We start from the raw sequence: 17,552 nt of genomic DNA on the forward strand, positions 1-17,552 counted from the left end.
TGTGCGGGGTCAACCACTCTTCCCAGTGTCCCTGGATATAAATAACCCAGATGGGTTTGCTATTTTACCCAACTTGTGTTACTTTAGAGATTAGAACCTCAGAACTGTGACGTAAACTGTGATGCCTCTACGTGACTTAAATAATTCTCCGTGAGGTGACTCTTCTGATTATCTTTTTTTTTTTGGGTATACTTCTTGGTTAAGTTGGCTAAATGATGTCAGGAAAACGGGAGCGTGTAAGACGAGGTCACTCGTGATGTGTTGGCCGTAAAACGGGACGTCCCGTCGAGTTGAACGTGAACCAGGAACTTAGCGGATGGACTGACACTGAGCTGGCTGGCTCCCTGCTGGAGCACTACGGCACCTCCCGTCCATCTGTCACCGCCACGGTTACCCCGAAGTCGCTTTAAAGTCCGTAGCCGCGTCACTCGTTTTTTGGCAGGCTCTGCCAATAATTGGCCACTGAAGGCCGACTAAGATTCATTTTCTAACATTACACTCAAACGTGTCTTTTTTGTGGAAAATACCTGTCTGGCTCATTCTTGTGATAAATTTTAACGATGATTAATAACAAATCCGACTTTGAAAACGAAATCATTTAACTTTTCTAAAGCTTCTTTGTTGAAATTGCCACATTTGAATAGTGTCATTGTGAAGATTTGAACATTCTTCTTTCACTTTCTCAAGGAAGCTGTGGTGTTTTGTCCTCAGCATGGCCTGTGGATTAGCAGGCATGACTATAAAGTCTTTGTAGAGTTGGGGTGATTTAAGTAAAGCAGCATTCCTTAAACCGTAAAAGTCACCAGATTTTTCTCTTTATGAGAGGTGCTTGTGTGCAGGAAATTCGAATGTGATCAAGACTTTCATGTGACAAAGTAGTCTTGCTACACCCCTTAAAACTGCCGGGTGAAGAAAATGCACCGATCTACTAACTTGGGTCAATTTAACTATTCTTCTTTGTAGCTCCTCGTGGCGCGTCAGTGCGCAAATATTTCTGTTCTCTTCAGAGTCATTCAATCGGATTCATTCAAGTCTGAGCTCTGGCTGGGCCACTCAAGGACATTTGGAAAAAAAATATCGTAAACGGCGTTTGAATAAGTGTTTTTTTCTTCTCCTGAGATCATAGGATTTTGTAGATGACTTCAAACATTGTAGTTTTGTTGGTCTCATTGGTACATCAAACCAGACCTGAGAAAAATGAAAAGGTCAGTGCTCCCGAGATGCAAAAGTAGATCAAATAATAAAAATGATGCGTGTGAAGACAGTGGCCTTAAATAACATGTAGCATCAACGAGACCTGAGTGTTGAACGTCTACGCTCCGAACCCTCTGAGCATTTCGTAAACAGCAGGGGGGGGGGGGGGGGGGGAGAGATCAAATAGGAAGCGCTGTTAGCAAGTGGCGCCTTGCTCGTTTCACCCATTGCTTCTCAGCCGGCTCCGGTGACGTCTGAAGCGTGCAGTCCTGCCGCTCACTGTTTACTCTGGATTACAGAGAAGCTCTTCACATTCAAGCTTGAATACGCCGACTCCACACTCAGACACGCTCCGGCCAGGACATTTGACACGAGAACGCGCCTCAGGGGAGGCATGGGCACTTGGTAGGGTCTCGATGGGCAGGCCTCCTGCGTTCACCTCTTCCACGTTCGCAACCCTCGCAACCTGGATGAAGATCAGTCCCGCCAAATGCGTCTTTTTGGATTCCAACACTGTGAACTGCTGTCAGGATTTCTGTGGCGCTGTGTTGGGCGGCATTCAATCAGAAGGGGTGCTTTGGGTTGCTTTGGTTGACCCATCTGCCATTGGAGATGAAGGGAAATGTTCCAAATATTTTTTCCTGCTCACTAAAATGATCAAACAGTGTTTAGTTCTTCAAACTTTAAGATTGAAAGTAACATGATGGCGCCATTCAATAGGTATAATTCAAAAATTATATAATTTACTATATTGTTATATTAATATATATGTGATTGTTATATAATTTTGAAATAGATTATAAATTATAATATTTTATGATAATATATTTTGATGTCATTAATGAGCCAACAAGTCTAAAAATAGGGCTAAATTAACACTTAAACACTTCACTCAAGTTTGTGTGAGATGGTGAACACAGTGGGCAGGTTGGAGGGTTTTTTTTTTTTTCCGAAAGGTCAGAAGCTACAGCTCAGCCCTCGCACTTAGTCAACAATGGGAGTCATTGTCACAAGCATCAGTGGTGATCAAATCACATTTATTTATTTATTTATTTATCTTTGTCACTGCTGTTCCGCATGGCCTGGATTTATGAGGCCGCACGTAGCAATAAGACCATAAGAGCACGGGGGCGGCAAAGTGAGCGGACTGCAACCATCACAACAACTTCTGGCCTCATGATTACAAGGCGGTCGGGCACATAACAGCCAATTTTCCCTCGCAGCAGTGCTTGTTTTTAACTTTTCAAGATGGGCCGTCGATGAAAGGTCTCACTGTGTGCCAAGTTATCTTCTCCTTTCTCACTTCTCTACCACGGCGAGCACAAGGCAAAGACTCACAATTAAATCGGGAATAAATATTATTAACCAGCAGGTGAAGAGCGCCGCCATTGAATGGGCTAATTACAACCTGTCAAGATAATAGTGGGTGTAAAGTGTTTGCTAATTTGTGAGTATTTTGACAAAAGCATCACATTTGTGTTATTAAGACACCCGGGAACATAAAAGTGAAAAATGGATAGTATGTCTACTTTAAGTGGAGATGTCGGGATTAGTCTAAAATGTGTCTTACAACACTATATAGATATGTAGATGGGTTTTTCCTGTCTGGGTTTTGCTGCACATCCACGTGGTGGTGGCAGCGGTGTGTGTGTGTGTGTGTGTGTGTGTGTGTTTGCATGCGTGTGTAGCGGTTGTACACGTTACACATGAACGAGCTGAGAGGCCGCCAGCCGCAACATAACTTGACTTCCAAATGAATAAATGAAGGCAATTAGTGGATCTGTTTACAATGTTGCGGAGACAGAAGTAGGTCAAATGTGGCCCAGGCAGGCCCAGTGTAAGAACCGCATGGGCTGGTACCTTCCCGGGTCCACGTCGGGAAAATTAGGGCGCCGAGACGGCGTCTTTATTAGCGCTGACTTTTGGAGCGGATGTCATATTGGATCAGAGTCGGGTTTATTAGGAAAAGCGGCGTTTTTGGGATGAGCACTCTACGGCCTTTTATCGCCATGACGGCAGCCCAGGGCCAAACACACGTATGTGCGCTGTGCTGCCTGCACACGCCTCAGAGGACATAATGTGTAGCATGAATGCTCGCGCCGTAGACCCCCACAGGATATATGCGCTGTTGCCACACAATGAAATTCATGACATTTGCCCCGTGGTTCATTTTCATTATATCAGCATTCAGTCTGCATTGAGGGTAGCGGGGTGTTAAATTTATATTTAATACAGAGCAATGATTCAATTGTGAAATTAACAGTGTATGAAAAGACGCATCTCTTAATCCTCATTAATTCCCGTCGTGTCGCATGAGTCTGTCTGTACGCTTTGTTCTTGTTCCTGTCGGCTCGCTGTGCCGTCAGCTTCTGGTTTGTCAATCAAACGGTTTAATGGGCATGGCTAGTATATGTAAATGTTTTTACGCCGCAAGAATACTCCCTAGCAACAAGTAACCCTGCAACATGAAAGGTAAAGCTAATGTCTATTCCAGTTTGTTCCTGGAGGTGTCACTAGAGTGCATTTGGGAATGGATGCACCCAGTGTTGCTAACTTCGCAGGTTAATATCTGCAGCTAGATTTAGCAACTTTTACGACCCTCTTGTCAACTAATTTGGAAAATAAAATGGGCTGAGATAGGAAGGTCAACAATTTGGCAAAAAAAAAAATCATCCTGATTGTCAGTTCATGTTACCACAAGTTCGATCTGGGCTCCTTCTGGTGGTGCACAAAAGAATTCCCGATTTAGACAAATTTCACGTACGGGCTCCAAGATTTTTATATAAGTCTGCCCGGTTTTCATGGTTGGTGACTATAACTGATTACTTTCTATAGTTTGTGTGTGTGTGTGGGCATTATTTGCGTCCCAATATCAGCATGCCTCACATTTATGCTCAAAAGCAACAGATTAACGACGAAAATTGCAATCGGGGGTAACATCATTCTCTGCCTCATAGCTCTGCACGCCCGCATAGTCATTTTGTTTTCCGCTTCTCCGACAGATAAAACTCCTGATTGCCTTTTCGGCCCCCACCGGCAGATGTTTTTTTTTTTTTTTAGCTTCAGAATTCCCCCAGGCCCTCGCTTCTAATCTCAATGCTAGAGCAGGACTCCGTGTCTGGCGGGAGCTGTAAAATGGCACTATGTCATGGCAACACGCTCGGCTTCTACGTCGTAATAAGCGAAGGATGCTCGAAGGAAGTCGGGCCGAGGCAAATGTGACACAGGGGGACAATTGCGACACATCGCCACAACGCAGGCGGTGAAATCCCCCCACCCCACCTCGCCCCTCCCAACAGCTACCCCCCAGCATTGCATGCCATTATCTTCTCCCGCATGCATTATACATGCAGATACAGGACTGTATCTGAAATTGCTGTTAGGAAAAGGCGGCCAGATGAAGGGCACGGCTGCCACAGTCGGATTTAGCCATGCGTGGCCGTTCTCCTCCCATTCCTCTTTCCCGGGATCTGTCTCCGCTTGTCCATAAATCTCATTGTCGGCCCTCCCCGGTTAATGGTGACCTCAAGCGGGCTTCTCTCGCCCGCGTAGCATTGGCGATGAGCGACAGAATGGAAAGTCAAAGTGACCTCCGGTTCTGTGGTGAATACCCCAACTCTTCTATAATTCAGCAAAGGAGAAGGAAGGGAAAGGAATGCGTTTGTGGTGGTGCTGGTGATGCATCACCTGCTGCATCAGCTGCTCACCGCGCATCATCTTTAATGTTTCTTAAGTGCACGGGCGAGAGGGGAAAGGGCTGAGCCACGGAGGCCCCACCAAAAAAGGATCTGCGGACACCGCCGTTGCGCAAGAAAGGATTGAAATGTGAATTCTCTCACTCCAGCCTAAAGGCCAGCATGACAGCAGAAGTCCATTTTATTGGGCTCTGGCTTTGAGCTTTGTCCATCCATCCATTTTCTATACTGCTTATCCTCATTAAGGGTCAATCCGTCACACTCACAGGACTCATTTGACAATTTCATTTGGGAGACTTACATGAGGTGTGGAGGGAAAAGCAAGAGAACGTCTTATTAAGCATAATGACTCCGACTGATGTGGAAATTCATGATACGTTGCCGCTGTAGGAATGGAACCGCATTTTAAATCGAGAAGGATCTGAAATGTGACCTCGCTCGCCGGTCTGAGGACGAGCACCGCAGCAGCAGTCTTTTGTACTGCTCCAATTCCTTAACAGCCATTTTTATTAGGCTCAGTCCGCTACTCAGGCTGCAGATTTCAGATTTTTTTTTTGGGGGGGGGGGGTTTGTTCGAGTTGACAGTCTGCTCTCGTGTTGAACAACGATACATTTCCACCCAGACTGATTCGGTTATGAGCTCGCTGGGCCGCGTTGCCTTCGCATGCATAAATCATTGGGACCTGCCGGGGGGAAATCCATTACGTTTGGCAGCAACTGCACCCCAGCGAGGAAAAATAATCAAACTCGGTGCTGTCGTGCGTCCCTGTAAAGCCGTGACGTGCATATGTCCATAGATCCATAAATCCTGCATTGTCGCATACAAGCAAAATCAAAGGCTTTATTTTGAGGAAGCACCTGTGCCCGTCCTCGCTTTCGCCCCCCCTTCGGCCCTTACGACTTGGTATAGCCAGTGACGCTAAGGTTGGAAATAGCTGGCGCGAGATGTGATGATCGACAAAGAAATTACAAAAGGAACAGCTGCTCACTTGGAGAAGAGCAAGGAAGTGCAGAAATAGTAACAGTTGATAGAAATACCATCAGGATACGAGCTGTACATTTATCTACTTTCCAATAAAACTTACTTTGCCCAAAAATACTTACAGTATCATGATACCTTTCCAAAGATACTGATAGTATGGTAATTATTTCCCAATTATTCTGATATCAGATCTGGTATCATGATACCAACAATGTTAGCACAATCCTTAGCCAAGGATACTCGTGGTCTCACAACATCTTCCTAACGATATCAAAATCATTATGATACTAACTGTATCATGATCACCGATTACTGGACAATAATACTGATTGTTCGTAGTAGGCCAGACATTTTGACAATTGTAGAGATAGTCACTTTGCCAACTGATAGTGTTACGATTTGTTCCCAAACGTAATCGAGATAGTTTGCGATTGTGATGGTTTCACCGTACTTGAATGAATGACGATTTTCAAGCCACCTTTTTTTAACTCATTAGATAAGAAGAGCGACAGAGAATTCTTGCTCGCCAAAACCGAGCCTACTTGCATTCCCACTAAGCATCTGCCGTTCCCCGAGCCATTTTTAACATTTAATCCGCACAGCAAACACCATTGCAGCGGCCACTCATCCCAAGCCTGTGCAAATATACGCATCAACCCGGATTATCTTCCCCGACAGTTGCTCTGGTCTTTTTCGGCCCAACCCGGATTGTCCCTAATTCCACTCACAAACTTGCTCGGCGATGTTGTGAAGTTGAAGATAATAAAACACCCCGGCAAGCAATGAAAAGCACGGGTGTTGAAAATTCGGGACGGTCATTTGAGTTCAAGCTCTCCACATCTATTAAATAAATCACACCTGGATTTGGTCACCAAGGTGTGACCCTTCTGTGGCCGGATTGGCTACTAATAAGAAAAGAGACTATCTCCCAGCTGTCAGGGACTTCTTTTTTACTCTTTAATGATTTGCATTATGAATGTGGGCCATTGATTTTCGACTGAGGCTGAATTTATTCAAGCAGTGCTTCTCAAATGGTGGAATGGGCCCCTTGGGGGGGGAGGACCCCCAGGGAATATGTTAATTAGGTTACAATTGTATGCCTAGGTGTATTTGTTACAATTTTATTGACAAATGACACTATTTATAGTCACTGAGGGGAACTGTGGGGAGTGAAATATTTTTTTCTTCCTCATAAAGATCAAACAGACCGACTTGTTATTATCTAACGCCTTTAAATTGGTCACTGAAATCACTAGCGCTAAGGTTTATGCGCTCGTCATTACGCCTGGTACGGTCCTTATATCACCCATTCAAAATACTGCTTGAAATTATAAAAAAAAAAATTGGGGTCCGTGACAGAAAGTCAGGTACGATCGAATGGAGTAAAATCAAGATTTAAGTGTATCTCCAACCTGCTTGACTGAATATGTGCACGGACAGTATTCATAAGACGTTTTCGGGAACATTGCCGACCCAGCATGCTTATTTTTAGGATCCGTTCCAGCTTTCCCAGAACACACTTTCTCGTTGTTGAAGACAATTGCCAATTTTTTTAAAGTGTGAAAAAAATAAGTGATATTTGATATCATGTGGCCTTGTTGGGATTTTGCCCCCATTTTGCCATATTTACAACATGGTTCATTATTTTAATGTTCATATTAGTTATTAATCTGACTTTTAGGGTAAATCTAGCAACATTTCCGTGAAAACTCGCCAGCGGCTGATTAAAAGTAGCTGCAGTATGGCATCGAACAGATGTCAAGTTACAATAGCCACAGGACAGCGGGAAGTGCAAGATGGTCTTATCATGATTATTATTGTTAGGACAGAAGCACCCGATGGTACTTACAGCTAGTCGATTCAAATTAGTCAACTAATGGACCGATTGCTGAAGTTCATTTTCGTACATTTATATGAAAAGCTCTGAAAAAGTCCCCATCATCATTTTTTCACTTGAGCGTTAGGCATCCATTATTCCCTTTCGCTCATCTCACGGTATGAAGTTAAAACGTTCGCCGAGACATGAACTATGAAATCTATTTATGAAAAGAAAAAAAAAAGATTTTCTGAAGCGTGCCCGCCTTCCCAACTGCCCAGAGGAGCCACTCCAGAAATTAGTCAAGTTATTATGCTTTGTTGTGCTTTTGATGATCATATGTCGCTTGTTTTATGGCTAAAGTTCCGGAAGTGTTTGTCGGAACAATTTGAATTTGGTGGTTGGTGATGACATTTTGCCAGAGTGTACTTCTGGCTGCATGCTGAGCAGCCAGAGTGGCCATCTGGCAGGTGAGCCGCACGTTTTCCACACGTTCACTGCCTCTCCTTCCTCTCGTTGCCCCCACTTGCAACCTTCCTCCAGGTTGAAAATCATCTGGTCACATACAAAATGTGAGCCTTTATAAATATCATGATTTGTTTCACTTTTGGCCTATACGATATTAAATATTTGTAAAATATTTTACACTACTGATTATTCCAACAATTCATTGAATAAAAATTAGATCCAAATTTTCATCACAATAATCAGGCCAAATTTGAGCTAGCCTTCTTCCAATCTGTTAACTCAGATGGCAAGATTATCATGAGCGATAATCTTGCGGCGTGGGAGTTTAAGAGGGATCCGCACACACATATTCAGGGCTATCAATCATGAATATTAAACCTTTTCAATATGGATTATAGGTTCACAAATTTTGGCCTAGACATTACTTTTTCCTCTTCTCTGTACTTTGCTGCAGTTTAAATGCCCGGTGGCTCCCTCCAAAAGGTCAGTCTTAGTACTACAGCTAACGTCGTTTGTGGGAGGAGACTCGCAATTTTGTGTGTTGTTTTGTGTTGATCATATCAAGAATAACAAGTGGTTCAGTCCTGTCTGTTAAAAATGTCATCCAGCCAGCATAACACACACACACACACAGTCACACACACACACACTTTTGTTAACAGGTCAATCTCTATGAAATTAGGCAGGTGTACTTAATGTTACGCTACTACACTAACACTGTTCCTCCTCCTCCTTGCTGGGCTGGAGCATCCAAACGGTCAAGTTTAATCAGCCTCTCAGTGGGCAACGGGCTCACAGTTTGGGGGAGGTGTGGATGCTCTGGGGGCGGTTGGGGGGTGGGGGGGGTAGCACACTGGGGTATGACTATAGTAGTAGTAGCCGCCGCTGTGCACTCACACACCATGTAATTGTGTTACATACACTAATTCGCCTGATGCACTAATGCCTGTGCTGCTGACCCACATCAACCCCCCGGCCCCAACCCACCCACATCAACCCCCCCGCCATCGCTCCTGCATCAATGCCACTGATTGAACCGATATAATTCAAAATTCTGTTGCGTTTCTCGACCTTTAACGGGCATCAGAGTGATGGCCTTCACCGCCGATGACAAAGACGGATGTTCTCAAGTCATCTGGCATCACCTCCAAGTTCAGGATGGCAAAATAATGCATCCTCACCAGGAGGCAGTGCGCTCACAATGACATAAAAAATAGAAATGACCCCCACCTCTGCCTAAAAAGGCTCCACGATCAGAGAGCTCGATAAACAATGCAACAGAAGCTGATTTTTATGCTTCGTCTGAATGCACAGCCAGTTGCTGTCTTCTGAAAACATTCTTTGCAAACTGATTTTTAGTTCGATACCAATGAGGAATCCGATCATGTATTTCTAGTCACTGATTTAGCTGTACTCAGGCTGGATTTACTCGGCACGCTTCAAGTGACGCAACTCGGATGTTTCGCTGTCAAGTGACACAACTGGGCATGAAAACGGCGTAAATAACGAAATCAGCCCTCTCAAACTGTAAAAGTTACGATTTTCCTCCATAAAAGAAATGATGGAATACATGCATGACAACATCATTCATAATTATATGATGACTTCTCTTTTAAAAATGACCTCGTAAAATTACAAATAAATCCTTCATTCTTATAAAAAAAAAAATTCTTGTAAAAACAACCACTTCCATCTCTTTAAAAATGACTTCATTATTTTTTTAATTCTGACTTTTGGACAACCATTCAAAGTCATGCGAATAAAGCCCAAATTTGGATCAAATCAGGCTCTGTATTTTATTATTATTATATTGATTATGTGCCACTTGTAATGTATATACATGGAAATAGCCTCTCCAATAGGCTTGGAATCATATGGGACCTGCAGCTTGTGTAAAATCCAGGCTAAAACCGCTCAGATGAACTCTGCTCATCCCAAATCCAACTTCAGCTCCCATTCTCATTTGAATTCTAAAATTAGCCATCCACTGATAAAAGTGCAGGCTTGCTGCCTTTGCGGCTGCGGCCGTCGACTTGGCTCCATCGCTCTTGCTTCCTCTTCTCGAGCCCCTCTGGAGGGGTCCGGGAAGAAGAAGAAGAGCAAGAAGAATAGAAGCAGCTCCAACTGGCCTGTCCAGATAAGGCCAACCCAGGAGGTTGGAAGAAAGAGGACTTTCAAGGGGTGCAAATCCCTTCGAAATGACACCGATGTGCTCCGGTCAACATTGGGGAGCTTGGCACGTCCACAACTGTACTGTGCCTGTGCAGCTTTTTATCTCCATCCCAGTGCTCCCAGTGTGTGTCGATCCCACATGCACAGTGGTGATTAATCAATGCACATTTAGAGGAGCGGGACAAAATCCTTCCCCCGAGGCAGCATAGAGTCCATAAAAGCACCGAATGAATCTGATGCACATCAGACCACTCACACTCCTATCTCTACCAAACTTGGATTTTTTTTTTTTTAACTTAATACAAGAGCTGCACTCACCTTGAAAGATGACGAGACTCACGCATGAGGACGCCCGGTCAGGTCAGCGTGCGTGCGTGTGCACGCGTGGAGACGCTTTGTGGCTTTTACGCGTGGCAGCCCGGCAAAGTGGTGCGCGCAGCGGCGTGCATTCTCTCTTCCATCGAGTGAAACCTCCCGCAGAACTGTGGCATTGATCATGTTCCCGCGTAGCCAACATTTAATCTCTCTCTCTCTCCTCCTCTCTCCCCTCTCTCTCCGCTCGCGCGCGCACGCACGCACGGCTCAGTTCGTGTGCGCCTCACGGAGCGTCCACGCCTCCTGTGGCGTCATCCTCAGGCTCAGCTTCCAGGCGTTGTAATGCATTTTTACGCCCGAACTGTTTTTTTGTTTTGTTTTTTGTATGCCCGTGTTCCTTCGTGCGTACGTGTGAGGTTTTATTTTGCGCCATTATCAATGCGCAGGAAGTAATTCCACAAACGTGATGGTGATTTTGGGGCATTTCACTATACCTGCTTATAGCCCAATACAAAATCCGCATCACAAAACTCATTCAAAGATTATAATACTTGTTTTTTTTTTTGTGTCACTACCTAATATTTGGGCATTCACCTCTCTCTGTCTCTTTAACCTTGTCTGTAATTTAATGTCTTCCATATCTTTTCTGCAAGGTTTTTATATTTATTTCCCAAATGCGTTGCTGCTGCTGCTGAATTGAGATTGCTTTTAAACACTGCCATCTGTAGGCTGAATTTTGTAACTCCTCATACAGCATGGGTAGGCAATGATGTACAGTAATCATTCCAGTATTCGACCAGAATATTAAACATAGCAACAATCATTTTTAAATTGATATTTTTGGTAGTGTGTGATTTAAAGCACACAATGCATAATAGGATCTCCTGTTTGGCAGCATGCAAATGGTTGGTAGATCTGCCACACAGTTTGGCTTCAAATCAGGTTGTGATTATAGCATCAGAATTGTCCATTCATGTGAATTTGAGTTAGTTCTGCAAATGGCTGGCGACCAGTCCCGGCTCGCCTAAAGTCAGTTCGGCGCCCCCAGCCACCATAATGAGGACAGGTGCTGTTGAAAATGGATGGATGGATGTTTGATGATCGAGCCTTTACCAAAAGTGACTCACGGGGTCCATCAGGCAGCTGTCGGCCACTCATTACCGGCATCGATGCGAGTTTGGGATGTCAGAAGGGCAGCCGTGGGCGGGCGACGGACTTCCCGAGGGCCAAGCAGATGGCGGCGGCGACGTGTTGGCCCGAGCTCGGGTGATGATGTCATCACAGAGCAGATATATAATGTGTCTCCTTCACCGTGCGAACCGAACTGTACAGCCTGACCCCGAGGGTGATTGAAGATGTCCTCCGTCGTTAGGTCTGTGCAGAAGCTGCCCTCCGCACTGCAGAAGAGGCCGTGATGGAGGAGCTAGTAAGCCAAGTGGGATGGATGAGTGCTGTTCCTATTAGCCGTACTCAATAATAATAATAACACCATTCGTCACCGCCGGCCCGAGGCGGCGGGGCGTGCGCCGCCAGCGTAACAGTGTCAGATTAAACGCACCCCACCGGTTGGCAAATTAGTTTAAGCCGCTGAGCAATCTTGTGAATCATTATTTAAGGCTACTTGTGAATTGAATGTGAGACTTACTCGCCGAGGAAACAATTCATTATATCGTTGGAAACCGACACCGAGTCGCCAAGAACTGATCTCTCGTTGAAATGATTTAGTCCATGAATTCCGATTTTGGTGATGTCCAGTCTGCTGATTTGGAAGCTCACACGAGTACTCAGTCGACTACTATGACAATCAGATCTATCACCAGTACGAGACGAACATTTGCTCATGCATCTCGTCATTCTCCTGCCTATCCATAATCGAACATGAGCTTCTTGTCTTGTCCTGTTTCTCTCACTGTCTCGGTCTATCTCCTCCTTCTTCTTCTCCTACTACTTTTCTTATATTACGTTCAAAGCCGATTAATAAAACTATATTAATTAAATTAAAGTTATTATTATTTTATTTATTATTTTTGTTATTTTTATCAATATAATATATATTTTTTATTTATTATTATTATTTGATTAATTAATCATCTTAAAAGCTGATCTCAAACACATACACACAACAAGTGTGGTGAAAACCACAATGCGCGACAACAATAGCATTGCGCTCTGTGGGACCGAGAAGTATACAACACAGACACCAACCGGGACCAAGACAAAAAAATAGCAGGAGACTTGGAGAATTGGGAGCGAGCAAGCTGAAGTGGACTGAAGTGAATTGTCAAGCAAGAAAGCATTTAGCTGCCAACACAACCGCTGCCAGATTCTCTGCTGATGTGGGAAATACAATGCCCTTCCCCTTGTCCGCTCCAAGCAATTTGGAGTAGTGTGTTTGCAGATTACACACGCCAGACAAAGGAGCTTGAAAACCACCTCCATCCTTTTCCATGTCGTAACCCTAGTTGACATTTTAGCGATTGTTAAATTTTTAAAGGCTAGCGGCGATCAGAAAAAATGAAGCCGCAAGTCTCATTTAGTGATCCGTTCGATCCTTAATCCAGATTGATGCGTTTACGGAAAACTCTTTTGGGCGATAAATGTCGAGCTGTCGACATAACAATAAAAATAACAATATAAGTTCAAAGTCAACTTCCAGTGATATTATTGCGCATTAGAGAGTAAGTGAAGAAACTGGCCTTGATGCCATTCATTAAACCAAAGCCCAGTTTCTCACATGACCAATGGAAGGTCTCTGGAGGAACGTCGGTTGTAAAGTGCATCGAGCCAAAGTACCGCGAGGCGATTATTCTATTTTATATTGTTTACCCGCTTCTTTATGTGCTGTGTAAAGCACTTTGAATGGCCTGCCTCGCCGAGGCAAGGCGGAGGGAGCGGCTCTGCCAGCTAATGGGCAACCGTGAAACGAGCCCAGGTCCACCAAGCGAGGCGCCCAACGGCACCCGGGGGCCTCTTGGCGCCTTCCATCCTACTCGTCGTTTCTCAGGTAACCGCCGTGGTCTCTCGAAGCGTCTGCGTGCGTGCCACGCTATTGATTATCTTTGCGATGATGCTCTTCCTGTGTCCGAGTGGAGCGGCCAGCCAGCCAGCCATCGACGTGCAATCTACTTCACGAGAATTACCATAACAACATGAGGTCCGGGCACGAATAAAAGGAAGCTTCGAGTCCAATCAAGTCATCATAACACGGTAGAGAATAACACAGGAAGGCCATTGAAACCTTTCACTCCAAAGCGTACAAAGAATGCCATGGAGAGGGTCCTTCAAAGAAATCTTTTGTCTGCACAATCACTTGTAAACACCTGGCTTTATCCGCTTCGAATCCATCGCCGCCGCATTCTAAAGAGATGTTCATCAAAAGCAGGAAGGGGAAGAAAAACAATTATCTCCTCGGTAGCTTGTTCCGGCTGTTTGGATTTGCGTCTTTTGTGTCGTTGTCATTAACGTTTTCAAAATAAGCACCTGTCAATCATCGATACACGGTGCTGTCACTTTTTTTTTTTTTTTTTAACATATAAACGTGTCCAGGAAAGGAATTGAAATGAAAAGTTTTTCATGTAAAAATAGAGCAATTGCTATCCCATAAAGAAGCAATTCAAATGTCAAGTTTAAAATTTAGCATGAATGCGCCACAAGCCATGGCTCATTCTCAGCCTTTTTACTGAAGCTTCTGAATGCGCTTGACCTTCTTTGCCGCCACTCATTTGCATTTGGCTTATTGGATAAAAGAAGTTTTGCGCGCCCTGTGTAAATTGGCATTTTCTTGTATGAGGAAGAAAGTGTGCATGTGTGAATATTCAGCAGGAGAATGACTCGGGCTGCAAATGAATGAGGGGGGTGCTGGAATTTGAGCCATGCTGGCTTCACGGCGATTAGGTTCTGTGTTCGAGTCTCAGCTACGGCCTGCCTGTGTGCAGTTTGCGTGCTCTCTATATTTGTGCAAAGTAACAAACGGAAGAGAAAGTGCGGCGGATGAGAAGCACCATTGGCAAATATTTTACTTTAATTTGCAGTTAGGCGCCCAAAACCACATGTGGTAAATTAGCTTCTGATGAGCATGATGACAGGCTAGCAATGGCTCGCGACAACTAGCGCCGCTGATTAAATCCCAGCAGGGTGTCTCGCGCTGGCAGATTCATCATCACAGTGTCCTGCGACCGACATACAAGGGTTGAATGCAAATAGCAGGGAAGGCCAGCCTTGGACCACAACGTGCTTCAGCATCCATCTTTGGTCTTGGAGGGGATTTAGGAAGCTGTGCGAGTGCCGGCATCACTTCCTAAAATACAGACCATTTCAAGTGTCTTTTTAAAGTGCCCAATTCGGATTTGATAGGAGACTGTTTTGGAAATTCAGTTTTAGTGACAGCTGCTTGGGTGCCACTGTCCATGGTACTGAACGTGTTTGCTTTATATATAATATTTGAGTTGGATGATTACGCACACTGTATTTACTTATGTGTTTATTTAGTTCCAAATGTATTGTAGAGATGCTTCCCAGTGATAGACTATCATGTAAATCAAATACGTTCAGCACCACGAACAGAGGCGCTCAACATTGCAGTCACTACACTGAATTTCCAAACCAGCCGCCAAAAGTTCGGATGGTCTGATGGTGTCTACCTAAATTAGAAAGTTTGGAAATTCAGTTTTAGTAACAGCTGCAGTGTTGAGTGGTGCTGTCCATGGTACTGAATGTGTTTACTTTATACATAATATTTCAGTTAGATGATTACGTACACTGTACTAAATGTATTGCAGGGGTGATTCTAGTTCAGATTCCCAGTGATAGACTATCATGTAAACAAACAGGTTCAGGACCATGGACAGTGGCGCTCAACATTGCTGTCACTAAACTGAATTTCCAAAGCAGTCTGCGGAAATAATTATCTCATATACCTTAGCATTTTGTTTGTGTCACGGTGAACCCGACTGGCGCCACCAGAACAGCCTGATATATCAAGTACCTGATGAGCGAGTCAGCAGGGATTTCGTGTTCGACAAATGAATCATTTCTATCTCGGTAAACATCAAATGCGTCGGGAGTCTATGAAGTTTGTGTTCAAAGGCAAAAAAATAGGGCTTTGTCTCTGGGGATGGACGGATGCACCCGCCTCCAAATGCCGTTTCAAATGACAATTTACGTTACTTCTGCTCTCTCTTCATTTATTTATCCTCTGTTGTTAGATTCACAATAGTTTTTCCTTTGCCGCCGTCCTTGGTGGCTTTGGAGCTGAGTGTGCCATCTGTTGCAGTAATTGGACAATACTATTGATTTGATCCTTCAAAGTGAGCTACATTTATTCTTAATGTGACCGGAGAGTTAGCTAGCAGTTAGCTACTGAAAAGTGCCACATACTTAATTGGTTAGTGACATTGTCGACTTGCTAGTGATTATTTTGTCTTTGGTGATGTGCTTGTGTGTGGCGTGTGATGTGCTACTGCCCTGAGTGAAAACACTTTAATTGTCTTTTTTGTCTCTTGTTCAGTGCCCCTTGGTCTGCACACTGTTGTCAAGGTAACAAAACGAACGTCGACACAATAGTATTTGATAGTCTCCCCTGAATTGTGACTCAAAGTGGATTAGTTTGTAACTTTCTATTATCTTTTTTGTCCAGTGAGGACACCTGGCAGGTGAAAGATCTATCTATCTATCTATCTATCTATCTATCTATCTATCTATCTATCTATCTATCTATCTATCTATCTATCTATCTATCTATCTATCTATCTATCTAATCTATCTAATCTATCTATCTATCTATCTATCTATCTATCCACACTATCTATCTATCTATCCACACACGCACACACACACACATATCGTATCCAGTATTCATATGCATGGCAAAAAGGCAGAAGGTTCTTGATATCCTGCTTCCATCACGTCTGACCTATGTTGTCAATGTCGGACATCATGGCTCTCCACTCCCTCCCGAGAATCCCATGCTGCGGAATTAACACGCCCAGAGGGGATGAGGCGGGGAAGAAGAAAGCAGGCAATGACCTTTGCAGACTCCCAACCTGATAAATGTCAAAGGTTTTCCCTTTTTTCTTTTTCTAAATTTGTCAGAATTTCCTGGAGATACCTGACCTACTGTAAGCCGCCTTCCAACCACGCTGTTCCCATCACAATGGTGACTGAAACCATTACTCCGCCCCAACACACACACACACACACACACACCTTCTGTCAATGCAGCAAATGAGCCCATTCGCTGAGATGTGGTTCAGCAAACGGCAGCGTGCTTTTCTGGTGGAGAGTGTCAACACTCGTGCTGCGTGACGCATTGAAGCACTTCGGAGAACACATGCTCACATTGGCCAGGTGTCACTTTGCTGCTGCTCTGTGATCCCTTTGGCTCCCTTGGCACATTATGTCTGCTTCTCGTGAACGCATACACATTGTTAAAGTCTTCCCGCGTATAGGAATTGACTCCCTATGCACAGAAGTCTCTTTAAAAGTGAGCTGAATTGATTTAAACCTACCGCTGTGTTCATCAGTGTTCATCTTTAACAATGGAACTGATTTTAACATCTTGATTTGTAAAATGTGAGAGGCCCCATATGTACTTGACCAAAATTGCAGATAGCAAACCATCAAGTCCAGAACCCCCAAAATCCAGTCGACAGGTTAGATCCCAATTTAACATCTCCAGGACCTTGAACAAACGTTTGTCCTCGAGTCATACTCGTAGGACCAACCACGGGAAATCCCTGTGGATCTTGATCGCCGCACTTTGCCCTGCGATGAGGCCGACCTTCAACCTCACCATCCAAGCAACCTCCCGGGAAGCGACCTTCCGCAGGCAAGCCGAGGTCAAGTGGATCGCCTCCATTCAACATTTGGCCATGAGGTCAAGCTGTCTGCCGTCCTCTACCGTTAATGAGCC

At 44.3% G+C, this 17,552-nt stretch overlaps 2 protein-coding genes across 4 annotated transcripts in view; one reads left to right on the plus strand and one right to left on the minus strand.

The window, feature by feature from the left end:
* The window catches only part of LOC125977537 (plexin-A2), a 55,593-nt gene extending 44,736 nt beyond the window's left edge, over positions 1 to 10,857 (minus strand). Inside the window, exon 1 of the mRNA XM_049734107.1 lies at positions 10,646 to 10,857. The gene's annotated coding sequence lies outside the window, so the exon portion shown is untranslated. The remainder of the gene's footprint in view (positions 1 to 10,645) is intronic.
* The window catches only part of LOC125977544 (olfactory receptor class A-like protein 1), a 93,765-nt gene that overhangs the window by 63,621 nt on the left and 12,592 nt on the right, over positions 1 to 17,552 (plus strand). The window lies entirely within an intron of this gene.

The sequence above is a fragment of the Syngnathus scovelli genome, chromosome 11, assembly GCF_024217435.2.
Source record: "Syngnathus scovelli strain Florida chromosome 11, RoL_Ssco_1.2, whole genome shotgun sequence".
NCBI lineage: Eukaryota > Metazoa > Chordata > Actinopteri > Syngnathiformes > Syngnathidae > Syngnathus > Syngnathus scovelli.